At 40.8% G+C, this 12,492-nt stretch overlaps 2 protein-coding genes and 1 long non-coding RNA gene across 4 annotated transcripts in view; all 3 read left to right on the top strand.

Annotated features, from left to right (window-relative positions):
- LOC132240925 (uncharacterized) overlaps positions 1-12,492 on the top strand; it is a 220,938-nt gene that overhangs the window by 110,271 nt on the left and 98,175 nt on the right. The gene's annotated exons all lie outside the window — the stretch shown is intronic.
- LOC132240922 (interferon-induced very large GTPase 1-like) overlaps positions 1-12,492 on the top strand; it is a 154,424-nt gene that overhangs the window by 82,162 nt on the left and 59,770 nt on the right. The gene's annotated exons all lie outside the window — the stretch shown is intronic.
- LOC132240920 (interferon-induced very large GTPase 1-like) overlaps positions 11,722-12,492 on the top strand; it is a 60,541-nt gene continuing 59,770 nt past the window's right edge. The window contains exon 1 of one of the 2 annotated variants that reach the window (XM_059708770.1): positions 11,722-11,744. The gene's annotated coding sequence lies outside the window, so the exon portion shown is untranslated. Of the gene's footprint in view, positions 11,745-12,034; positions 12,171-12,492 lie in introns of those variants that run through there. The other variant, XM_059708769.1, reaches the window with a different exon arrangement.

Here is a 12,492-nt window from a genome sequence, read left to right as displayed (position 1 = left end):
GGCCCTGCCAGGATGCCCATCCCTCAAGGCTCAGATGTTTGATTAGAGTGGTAGTCATGGAAGTGAGCTGTGAGGGCATTCCAGGCGCTGAGAGCTGCAGGTATAAGTGCACTGAGTTATGAAGCAGTATGTCCTGGTTAAGAAATTCCAAGTAAGTAATTTGGTGCAGCTGGGACTTAGTATTTGAGGAAGAAGCAGAAGAAATGAAAGCAGAAAAGCCAAGCAAAATCACATTACAAAGTGTCCTGTAAGACATGATGAAGTGTTTGGATTTTACCCTGAAGACCAGGGAAAACCACTGAAGGATTTTTAAATGAAGAGAAAGACATCAGATTAACATTTCAGAAAGGTCATTCTTGCATCAGGCTGGATGATGAATTAGACAGAGAGACTAGAAGCAAAAAAAAAAAAACAAATAGGAACCTGGTTTAGGAATTCAAGGGGAGTTGACTGAAGACTAGACTAGGCCAGAGGTAGGGGAGGTAGAAGTTGACAGATCAGACAGCACTGGAGGAGACTGATTAGATGAGACATTGTGTGGGGTTATATGAGGTAGAGGAAGAAGTTGAGTTCTATTACCTGCTTATTTATTTCTTAGGTGTAAGATAACCCGAAGTTATGTTGCTTATTCAAGTATTTACAAGTTCATAGTCTGCTCCCCTGCCCAACCCCAACTGTAAATTCCCAATGGACAGGTATCTACCCTCCCTCATTCATCCATCATCTCACAGCACCTAGATCATTTCTCACCATTCTGAAAACCCTCAATAAATATGTCTGGAATAAGTGCTGGGATTTTAAACATATTTTTGCTAAGCCTGTGATCCATAGCACTTATATAATTACTAGTAGCCCGGTGCACAAAAATTTGTGCACTCAGGTGGGGGGGTCCCTCAGTTATTAAGCATTTATTGGCACAACACTCACCACATTGGTGGTGGTGGTGGTCTTGTCAGAATGTGTTATATTATGCAGATGAAAATCTATTTAAACAGATTTGATGTAGATATTTTCAAAGATGGAAGAATTGTCCCTGTCAACTATTTTAGTTGATTCATATCTTCAGTAATTGTCATCGTTGCAAAGTTTTCAGTCCCCATATGGGTTGCTGGATATAATATGTTATGCCCTGTCCCTGTCCCCTCCCTTTGTAGCCTTTGTTCCCTTAAGGCCTCTAGTTTTCCATTTATATGTTTAAGTACCAACCTTACCGGCTTAAAAATGTAAGCTTTTAACACTGCTCTCTCTGTTCTGTATCCTTCATCCTTCAGATGAAAAGTGGAGTTGGGTTGCGACAGAGGAGAGAAATTCAGAAGGGGAATATTGGAGTAATGACTGCAGTAGGAGAAGAGGGAACCTATTTCCCTGGCCACAGGCGCTGGTGCCCTGAACCATAGGGCTGGCAGCTTCTCCAGGTGGCTGCAGCCTGGGACCTCGGATGGGTGGCTTGTCCGTCTCCTGGGCTGCAGCCAGCTGCAGGCGCTAGTGCCTGGACCAAAGGTGGGCAGCTTCTTCTTCTGTCAGCTTCTTCTTCTTCTGTGCTTCCAGGGAGGGCAGTCAGCTATGTGTATATGTGTGTGCATGCAAACATAGGCGTGTACACGTGTGTATGTAGAAATCTGCTGGGCAAGTCAAAACCATAGAAGAGTTGCCCCCTATCTCTTGAATATTCCAGAGATATCCCCCACTTTTTTATTCTATCACTATTGGAGACTCAGTAGTTGAAGCCAGCCAGCCAGTAACTCTCTCAGTGTCTATTTCTGACTTCTTCTTTCCCTGTCTGTCTTCCAACCCCTAATCATATTTCCACCTGGATGCCTCATATTTACTCCCAATATGCTGTATAGAGAAGGATTCAGGATGCTGTCTTCCCATGAATAGTACTAACAAACCAATTGGGCAATACCCCTACCCACCCTTCAAATCCCTTCCACCATGCATTTCTGTTACCCTTTTTGTTTGTTGGATAGTTCTGCTGCTCCTTCTCCTCACCCCACCACCCTTGGATCATAATGTAAAATTCTTTTACCATGTTAAGAAATTATTAAAAATACAGGCAGGGGGAGGGGCAGGGAAGAGGCAGCTGCTGGCCGCTGAGATCTATGTGGAAGCACATAGAGGCCAAGACCCAGTCTCATGGGTTTTACCCACGCAGTTTGAAAGGTGCTCACGATCTACCTGGCGGTCAGGACCCGGTCTCATGGGGTTTGCAGTTTGAAAGGTGCTCCCGATCTATGTGGCAGCCAGGACCAGGTCTCAGGGGGTTTTACCCGCTCAGTTTGAACAGTGCTCGCAATCTAAGTGGTGGCACATAGCGGTCAGGACCCAGTCTCAAGGAGTTTTACCCACTCAGTTTGAAAGGTGCTCGTGATCTAGGTGGCGGCCAGGACCCAGTCTCAGGGGGTTTTACCAGCGCAGTTTGAAAGGTGCTCGAGATCTATTTGGTGGTCAGGACCCAGTCTCATGGGGTTTGCAGTTTGAAAGGTGCTCGCGATCTACTTAGGGGTTAGTGCCACCTCTTCCCTGTCCCACCTGGCTTCTCCGATTACTGACCACTGGTGGGGGGGAGGGGGGGAGGCAAGGAAGAGGGGGCCACCAGCACCGCTTCTTTCCTGCCCCACATGGCTTCTCCAATCAAGGATGGGGAACGGGACAAAGGCCCCTGGTTCTTTGATCACGGGTGGGGGTTGGGCAAAGGCTGCCTGGTTCACCAATCATGGCTGAGGGTGGGGTAAAGGCCCCCAGTTCTCCAATCACGGATGGGGGGGCGGGGTAAAGGCCCCCGGATCTCCGATCACGGCTGGGGGTCGGGCAAAGGTTGCCCGGTTCTCTGATCACGGCTGGGGGGAAGACAAAGGCCCCCAGTTCTCCGATCATGGCTGGGGAGCGGGGCAAAAGGCCCTGTTTCTTGCCTGCCGCCTGGGTTTCTGATCACCATCAGCGGCAACATATACAAATTAACCACCATCTTTGTTGGAGGTTAACCACCATCTTTGTTGGCAGTTAATTTGCATATCTCACTGATTAGCCAATGGGAAGTGTTGTGGAGGTACGGTTAATTACCCTTTTGTCTTTTATTAGATAGGAAGTTCTCTTAAAGGCACAGTACCATGATGGGTTCAAGAGAGGAGAGAGGTCAACAAAGAGAAGGATGAAAATGTTGGGAGAGGCCTTCTGGACTGGGTAATGAGTATATGAGCATCTGGTTTATAATTAATCTAGAGAAAGATGAGGGCAGAAGTGAGACTAAATAATGAGAAGTGAATGGGAAGCACTAATACATTTCATCAACAGACATTAAGCCAGAAATACCAAACCAATTCACATTCCCACCAACAGTACACTAGGGTTCCCTTTTCTCCAAGTCCTCCCCAGCACTTAACCGTCTTCTTGTTGACAGCCACTCTGACTAGTGTGAGGTGATATCTCATTGTGATTTGATGTGAATTTCCCTGATGATTGGTGATGTTAAGTATCTTTTCATAGGTCTGTAGGCCATGTGGATGTTTTCTTTGGGAAATTTTGCTTGGCTTCACTGCCCATTTTTAACCACTGTTTGAATTGTTTGTTATTGAGTTGTATAAGGGTTTTTCTGTGTGTGGTTTTGTTTGTTTTGCATTTTGGATATTAACCACTTATCCAATATATGGTTTGCAATTATATTTTCCATTACCTTTTTTTTCTATGAGAAAGCTTTGAATTTTTATTAAATGTATTGGGGTGATAACATTATATAAATTTCAGGTGTAAAAGTTTATATTACAACATCTGTATACTCTACTGTGTGCATACCACCTGAAGTCTAGTCTCCTTCTATCACCTTGTCTTTGAACCCCTTTATCTTCTTCACCCTTTCCCCACCCGCTTACCCCTGGTAACCACCATTCTATTGTCTCTAGAAATTTGTAGGGTTTTGTTATTTGTTTTATTTAATTTCTTGCTTTTGTATTATATCTTACATAAGTGAAATCATATGGTTCTTCTTTTCCATCTGACTTATTTCACAAAGCATCAGACCTCTCAAGATTCGCCAATGTTGTCACAAATGATAATATTCAACTTTTATGTTTTAAGTAATATTCCATTGTATATGTGTACCACTGTCTTTATCCAATCATCCATGAAAGGATACTGGGGTTGTTTTCATGTTTGGGCTATTATAAAGAATGCTGCAATGAACATAGGGGTGCATTTACCTTTGAAAATAAATGTTTTCAAATTTTTGGGGTAGATATTCAGAAGAGGGGATGCTGGATCATAAAGTAACTTTATTCTTACATTTTTTGAGGAACCTTCATACTGTTTTCCATAATAGCTGTACCAGTTTACATTCCCAGCAGAAGTGAATGAGGGTTCATTTTTCTACAGAACCTCTTGAACCTTTGTTATTATTTGTCTTGTTGATAACAGCCATCCTAACAGGTGTGAGGTGGTATCTCATAGTACTTGTGATTTGCATTTTCTTAATGCCAACCTACAGGAGCTAGTGAAGTTGAGCATCTTTTCATGTGTCCATTGGCCATTTGTATGTTTTCTTGGGAGAAGTGTCTGTTCTCCTCCTTTTTAAATGGAATTGTATTTTGTTGGGTTTCATTTGTACGTTCTTTATATATTTTGTATATTAACCCTTGTTTCAGCTATGATTTGCAAATACCTTCTCCTGTTAGTTGGTTGCCTTTTTCTTTTGTGATAGTTTTCTTCCCTTGTAATATACTTATCTACCATTGATTTTAGGGTAATTCTGGGCTAATTAAAATAGATTGCAGGTGTTCTCTGTTCCTCATTTTTTAAAATAGATTTTTATTGATTTTTTAGACAAGAAGGGAGGCGAGAGATAGAAACATCAGTGATGAGAGAGAATCATTGATCATTGATTGGCTGCCTCCCAAAACCCTTCCCTCCCTGCCCCCACTGGGGATCAAGCACACAACCTAGGCATGTGCCCTTGACCTGAATCGACCCTGGGACCATTCAGTACGTAGGCCAACACTCTATCCACTGGGCCAGACAAGCTAGGGTCCTCCTCCTTACTTTTTTAAGAAGAGCTTAGAAAGAGTTGGTGTTAATTCTTTAAATGTTTGACAGAATTTGCATTTGAAGGCATCTGGTCCCATGGTTTATTGTGTTTAGCAATTTTGTTCAATCAACTCAATCTCCTTACTTGTTATAATTCCGTTCAAATTTTATATTTCTTTGTTATCATCCATGGGAGGTTATATGTTTCTAAAAATATATCCATTTCTTCTCGGCTACCCAATGTTCATAGTAATATCTCATGACTCTTTGTATTTCTTTCTTTTATAAAAACACACTAAATATTTGCTGTATCTTGACTACTTGACTTTGCAGCTTGAATTTATAATAGTATAGTTAATAAAACATTGAATTATAATGTCCCCACTTATTCTTTTTTATTCTTTGTATTTCTGTGGTAGTAGTTTAAATGTCTCATCTTTTAATTCTGCTTTTATTTATTTGCTTCTTTATTTTCCTTAGTGATTCTAGCTAAATATTTGTCAATTTTGTTTTGTGTTTATTTTCAAAAAGTCAGCTATTCATTTAGTTTTGTTCTATTTCAATTATTTATTCTGATCTTTGTTTTTCTTTCTTCTGCTAACTTTGAGCTTAGTTTCTTCTTTTTTCTAGTTATTGGGGGGAGGTGTTACTAGTAAGTTAGGTTGTTTAACGTTTTTCTACTTTCCTAACGTATGTACTTATCACTATAAACTTTCCTCTCTGAACTGCTTCTGATGCATCCCATCGATTTTCATTATGTTGAGTTTTCATTTGAATGTTTCAAACTATTTTTATCTCCTTTTGATTTTTCTTTGACCAATTGGTTGTTCAGGAGTATGTTGTTTAGATTTGCGTTCTAACCTATGATAAATCCTGGAGAATATTCTGAGTGCACTTATAAGGAATATGCATGCAACTGCATGGACTGTTCTATAACTGTTTATTTGGTCCATTTGATCAAAATTTATGTTTCAAATCCAATGTTTTTGCTGATTTTCTGTCAGGATGACTTATCCATTACTTACAGTGGAGTATTGAAGTCCACTATTACTATGTTGTTGTCTACTTCTCACTTTGATTCTTAATAGTATTTGCTTAATATATTTAGGTGCTCTGAAGTTGGGTGCACATATACATTTATGACTGTTATATCTTCTTGACAAATTTACCCCTTTAGCTTTATATATTGACCTTATTTGTCTCTTATAGCTGTTTTGGATTACAGTCCATTTTAATCTGAAATAAGTATAGCCACCACCACTTTATTTTGGTTTCTACTTGCCTCAGATATTCTCCTATTCACCTGTGTTGAGCCTATGTATCTCCTTAAGGGTGAAATAAGTATCTTGAAAGAAAGCCATTATAACATTCGAGCATTGTGTGTTTTGGAGAGCTTATAAGTTGGTGAATACAACCCTATACTGGCAGGAAGAGGCACTACAACTCCACCAGGACAAAGGCTCCTGCCCTCAGGACCCTCACAAACTCCAACCTATCTATCTCTTCATCTGTAACCTTTATCATATTCTTTAAAAAACTGGTAAATGTACTAAGTATTTCCTTGAGTTCTGTGACCCACTCTTGATATCTAATGGAGCCTGAGAAGAGGGTTGTGGGAGTACTGATTTATAGTCAAATTGGACAGAAGTTGTGAATACCCAGGGGACCTGCACCTTGGGACTGGAATCTGAAGGTGGGACTGAGCCCTTTACCAGTGGGATAGGATTATATGCAGGTAGACAGTGTCAGAATGAGTTCTACTGTAGGCCACCCTGCTGGTGTTGTGGACTTGCTCATTGAAGGGAAAACACCCACACAACTGGTGTTAAAACGAAGGAAGACTGGATGTTACTAATACACCTGGGTTATCTGAAATGTCTTCCTCTTCTCCCTCTTCTTCTTGGCAAGTATCTCCCACCAGATTTTAGAAGGGGCAGCTGGAAGGAATGATCCGGGGGAAATGCCTGGCAGGATAGACTTGGTGATCTCAGCTGCCCTTCTCTCTCTAATCAATGGATTAGAGATGGGTTGCCCCACTCTACAGATGTTCAAAGGTGGGATTAGGGTTGAACTAGGTGAGGAACATAAGGCACCTAGAGTGAAAAAATGTAAGGATTCCTTCACTCTCAAGTACACTTACATCCCAAGTGCCTCTCTGGTCTTAGCCTCTTCCTAGCCCTGGGTGGGACCTGTGAGTCATTGGCTCTCTCTGGCTTCTCTAAGGAGATGTGTGTATTCATATTTTCTCAGTTTATTCAGAAAAAGGCTAGAATTTTCCGAATGAAACGTAAGTTAGGAAACTGGCAGGAAAGCCTAAGGATAACAGCTTACAGTGACAATTCATTAGGGCCCTGGCTAGCCACCTCAGTTGGTATTGTCCTAATATACCAAGGTTGGGGATTTAAGGTTGGGGACCAGCCAATGAATTCATAAATAAGTGAAACAACAAATTCAGATCTCTCTCTCTCTCTCTCTCTCTCTCTCTCTCTCTCTCTCTCTCTCCTTCCCTCCCTTTCTTCCTCTCTATCTAAAATTGATAAATAAATATTAAAAAGAAAAGGACATTTATTCTTTTTAAAAATATATATATTTTTATTGATTTCAAAGAGGAAGAGACAGATAGGAACGTCAATAATAAGAAATCGGTTACCTCCTGCACACCCCCTACTGGGTATCAAGCCTGCAACCAGGGCATGTACCCTTGACCAGAATCAAACCTGGGACCTTTCATTCTTCAGGCCGAGGCCCTATCCACTGAGCCAAATTGGCTAGGGAAAGGACATTTTGCTGGAAACCAAGATCAACAGTAATTAATATAAATGTGAGAAGTCCCCCAGAAGGCTGAGTTTGGGCTTTGATATTCACAGGGTGAATATTTTCATTTTATTTCCTACTGCTGACTCAATGGCCTAAAGCAAACTCCCCCAAAACCTGATAATCTTACTGTTTACTAAACATTACCATTGATATGTCTGTTTGCATTCCTAAAAGGCAATTGTGTATTCTAGAAAATAAAAGCAGCTGGGAACAGACGCTCAGTGGAACTTGACTGCTATAGTTAAGCTTTCCCTGGCTTCCCCCAGTAATTCCAAATTAATATTTCTTGTCTTGTGTGTCAGTTTTCACATCAGCTCTTTTTCCAAGCCTTTGAGCCCGAAAAGCCATGCTAGCCATGGCCTTTCACAGCATTTATTCTTAGCAAACACTCCTCACAAAAACAAGCATTGAGATAAGAATGAGAAATGAAACCAAAAGTCTTTTCTCTGTATTGGGCGTTGTTCTTAGTAACTGGAGGCACAGTGGTGGAATGAACTCTTTTGTGAATTTGATTTTGGGACTGTAAGTAATTCAAACAATGTTTGCTATCTTATCATATACAGAAAATGTGTTCAAATGTGACAGCCTCTGAGGTAGTTCAGGCACAAACTCTATCATCTGTAGACTCCTCGTGCTACCAAAGGCAGGTTTGGCTGCCTGCTGTGAGGAAAGCCAATACTCATGAAACAAGTGTTGGTAAAAGGAGGGGGGTTGTTCAGGTGCTGGCTTCCTGAGAAGATGGCCGATTCCTGTCTGAAAAACAGGCTTCACATCTCTAGTTAAGCTGGTGGATTTCATAAGGAGAGGGAAGGGAAGTGGGAGCATGCAGGCAGTGTTCTTCCTGGTTACGGTAAAGATCTTGACAGCAAGTTGAATCGATCTGCATCAGCCTAATTTCTGTCATCGGTTAGCTCCTATTTCGACAGGAAAGGAAACTGTTGGTCCCTGCAATGTATTAAAATAGAAGCTAAAATACAGATGCTAGCAAAAAATCTGCTTCATCTTTTTGTTCTAACAGACTTGTTAATTTGTTGATTCATATTTAATTCTGGTTAGTATAATATTGAATAAATATTTTATGCTTTATATTCTCTGTTACAATAGCATAGCAATAGACAAGATATAGACACTGATATAAGGCACAGCATATGAATGGGAAATAAAGGCCTCAAGAACTGTAAGATAGTGGCTCTCATATAGAAAATCTCAAAGATTTGAATTAAACAACTCATGGAATATTGCACTTATAACATTCCCCTTGATGCCTCTTCTTTTGATAGATTTGAACATCAAACCAATGATGTGCCAGGAAGAAAAATCTGAATTTGAATCATTATTTCAGGCGAAGCATTTTATCCCCTTTAATGTTATGTGAGGTAGATAGTACTACTGGCAAAAATTCATTCCACTACTGAGTTGTTCTCATTACTTGGGTTGAACTTCCCATTCATAAGACTTAAGTAAATATACTAGTAACTCTTGAATGCTGGATTCAAATCTGTCCTGACTGGCATTTAAACTCTTGCCTATTAGAAAACACCAATGCCTCTAGGGAATATAATCTATAATATTGTAATAACTATGTATGGTGCCAGGTGGGTACTTAAATTATCAGGGGGATCATTTCCTAAATTATGTAATTGTCCTACCACAATGCTGTGTACCAGAAACTAAAATAAAATTATATTTAATGTCAACTGTAATTGAAAACTAAACTTAAAATAAAGAAAGAAAAACCAATACTCCTATCTAAGGGAAAGTGTAGGAAAAGAGAGGTGGGTAGGATTTCTGGAGGAACTGAAAAAATGAGTATGTAGTTCACCTGAAGAATATCTGTGCATCTGATCACAAACGTTTGAAATAAAAGAACATTGGGACAGGGCAGACTGGTCTGCAATCAGTATTATAATGCATTATATTCAGAGAAAGACGATAAAGCAAAATGCTTTATATGGGTTTAAGTTTGAGGACCAACTGTCAGAAATAACGTTACTAGAAAACTCTAATATGAAGGATACAGAAGAGGAAAATTCTCTCTTTCTCACTGTTAACGTAAAAAACCATTGAAACCTGTAAAGAATTTTTGTGAGTTTATTTGAGCCAAACTATCGACATATGCCGGGAAGCAGAACCTCAATGAATTGAGATAGTGCTCCGGAGAATGGCAGGGTTACATTCGTATTTATACATGAAATTCATTGGTGACAGATTTAAGGAGGTGGGATTAAGCGAAGCAGGGGAAACCTCTGTGATAGGATAAAAAGTAAAATGATGGACACATACTTAGGTGGGTGCAGGATCAATCAACATGATAATGAAGGAATTTGTAGTATCTGCCCTGGCGCCCAGAACATTTGGTTATGCCCCAGGGGTTCCAGAAAAAGGGAAGTTACAAGTTACCCAGACACTTCAAAGGAATGTTATCTTAGAGGCAAAAAGGCAAATGGGCTCAGTAAAGATCAAAGTTGATCTTGTCAGTGAAGATACTGGCCTAGGACATAACTGCCCACCATAACTGCTTTTAGTCAAAGTTTAATTTCAGACCATCCTTTGTGGTTATTTTAGGTCTCTGAGTCTGCTAGGCTGCCACACAGGCCTTCCCTGAGCTTGTCAGGTCAGCGTGTGGCCCCTTTCGTCCACATCACCATAAATTCCAAATATGCGCTTTAGATTTTTACACAACACACCTTAAAGAACTTAGCACACTTTTGAGTTGGATGATCCAAATCAGGTAATAAAATATTAAAAGATTTATTCATTTTCAAACTAACCATTTCTGGAAAACAGAGTTTCAAGACTTGAAACTAATTCTAGCATAAAAGTCCTTTACTGAAATAAAAACTAACAGATTTCATTAGCACTGGGAGCATGCTTCTCCCTTTGTCCTTAGGTGACATGAGAATTGGAACAGCAAAGCAGTTAGAGCGCTGTCCTGAGGAAATCACTGATCTGCAAATTGTGCCCATGTCTCCTCACAAATTCTACCTCTATCCTGTTTGTGATGTGTGTTTTATCTTGTGTTCACCCTAAACCTCATGGACTCACATACACACACACATATGCACACACACACACACACACACACTCACACACAATTAGTCTTCTAATTAGAATAATTTTAAAACAAAAAAAATCGCAATAAAAATAAATAGAATTCCTCTTAGTCAGCTGATTTATTAGAAAATCCAAAAGTGAAACCACTTTTTACATCCTTCTTGCAGTATAAATTCAGGCACCTCCACCACAGCCAGAATTTAAGTCTCAGCTGGAGGTCAGAGTCAGCAGCTTACCAGGCTCTGGGAAGGAACTGAAAGAATAAAAATGTTTAAAAGCTGCCTGTGTTTAAAAGCTGCCTGTGTTTAAAAGCTGCCTGTGTTTAAAAGCTGCCTGTTTTATCTCAACTCTTTAAGGTCCCCCGCCAGTGATGGGAACAAAGCCCTTAAAGCTGTCCCAGGAAACAGCCCCGAGCAAAGAGCAAGCAGAGCAAACAGCGCTCTGACAGTTAAGAAAAACAGGATATGAGATTACCAGATGGGACTGTTGACTAAGCTTAAGCCCTGTCATGAAACATGTTATTAACGAGCCCAGTCCCCCCTTGGAATTCCTTTGTTCCCCTCTTCCCCCCTTCCGTGTGTAACCCATCCCAATGTGTGGTTTTTGCCTATATATACTTGTAAGACTTTCTGCTCGGGGCTCGACTCCTCTGCTCCTGCGTGAGTTACAGTTGAGCCCCAGCGCGCTGGAATAAAGCCTCTTGCTGTTTGCATCAAGTGACGCCTCCTGCGGTTGATTGGGGTTGCCGTCGATCCGTGGGACAGAGTAAGGGTCTCCCTCCGGGGGTCTTACAGAACCTTCTCCATGCAGGGCTCTCTGCAGTGTTCTGAAGACAGGAGCTGACCTCGAGGAGACAGGTAAGTGAAGAAGGAGGAAATGGGGGGACAGAGACAGACTCAAGGACTAAAATAGAAACAAACATTTGTGGAAATAGCCATAGGGAACAGTCAGAGAAACAGCAGGTTAAGATGTGCCAGGAACAATACATGAATCTGGCGTAGTCATTGTTCCAAAAAATACACCCAAAAAACAGCTCCACATCTGGGTAAAAGGGAGTAAACTATTCAACAGACAATGAAACAATTTGGCAATCTGTATTATGAAATAAAAATAATCTAGACAAGTCAAAAGAAATTTTTTTTGACAGGATTATTGCAGTAAGGGAAGGAGGCTCTGGCAATGTGGAAAACAACCCAGCCATAGAGCTGCAAGCACCTCACAGGCCACGGAGAAAGGAACTGTCTTCACAGGAAGGACCAACAAGGTTCCGCTGGAAAGAACAGGTGAGGAGGGAGTGGGGTAATTAGGGAACATTTCACCCTGAGGTTTGCTGACTCTTAGGCAAGATCTATAAGGAAGGGTTGTTGGCTGGGTCAGAAGGAGGGTGGGTCAAAGTTCAGAGGACTGAAGAAAGGAGGGAAGTGGAGTTAAGATTTCCTTACAAGCAGTTTATTGTGATTGATCAGTGGAGACAAACAGCTCAGTTCATCTTTACTGAAGCAAAATAATATTTAAATGGTCTGTGTCTGGCCTCATTATAAGTGAAAAGGGACATGGGTGAGTCTTATCTCTAAGTCATATGGGTCAGGGAGCTTCTCTGCAGTA

Source organism: Myotis daubentonii, chromosome 9, assembly GCF_963259705.1.
Source record: "Myotis daubentonii chromosome 9, mMyoDau2.1, whole genome shotgun sequence".
In the NCBI taxonomy this organism is placed as follows: domain Eukaryota; kingdom Metazoa; phylum Chordata; class Mammalia; order Chiroptera; family Vespertilionidae; genus Myotis; species Myotis daubentonii.
Note: the sequence above shows the minus strand (reverse complement) of the source record. Positions and strands in the feature narration are given on the sequence as shown.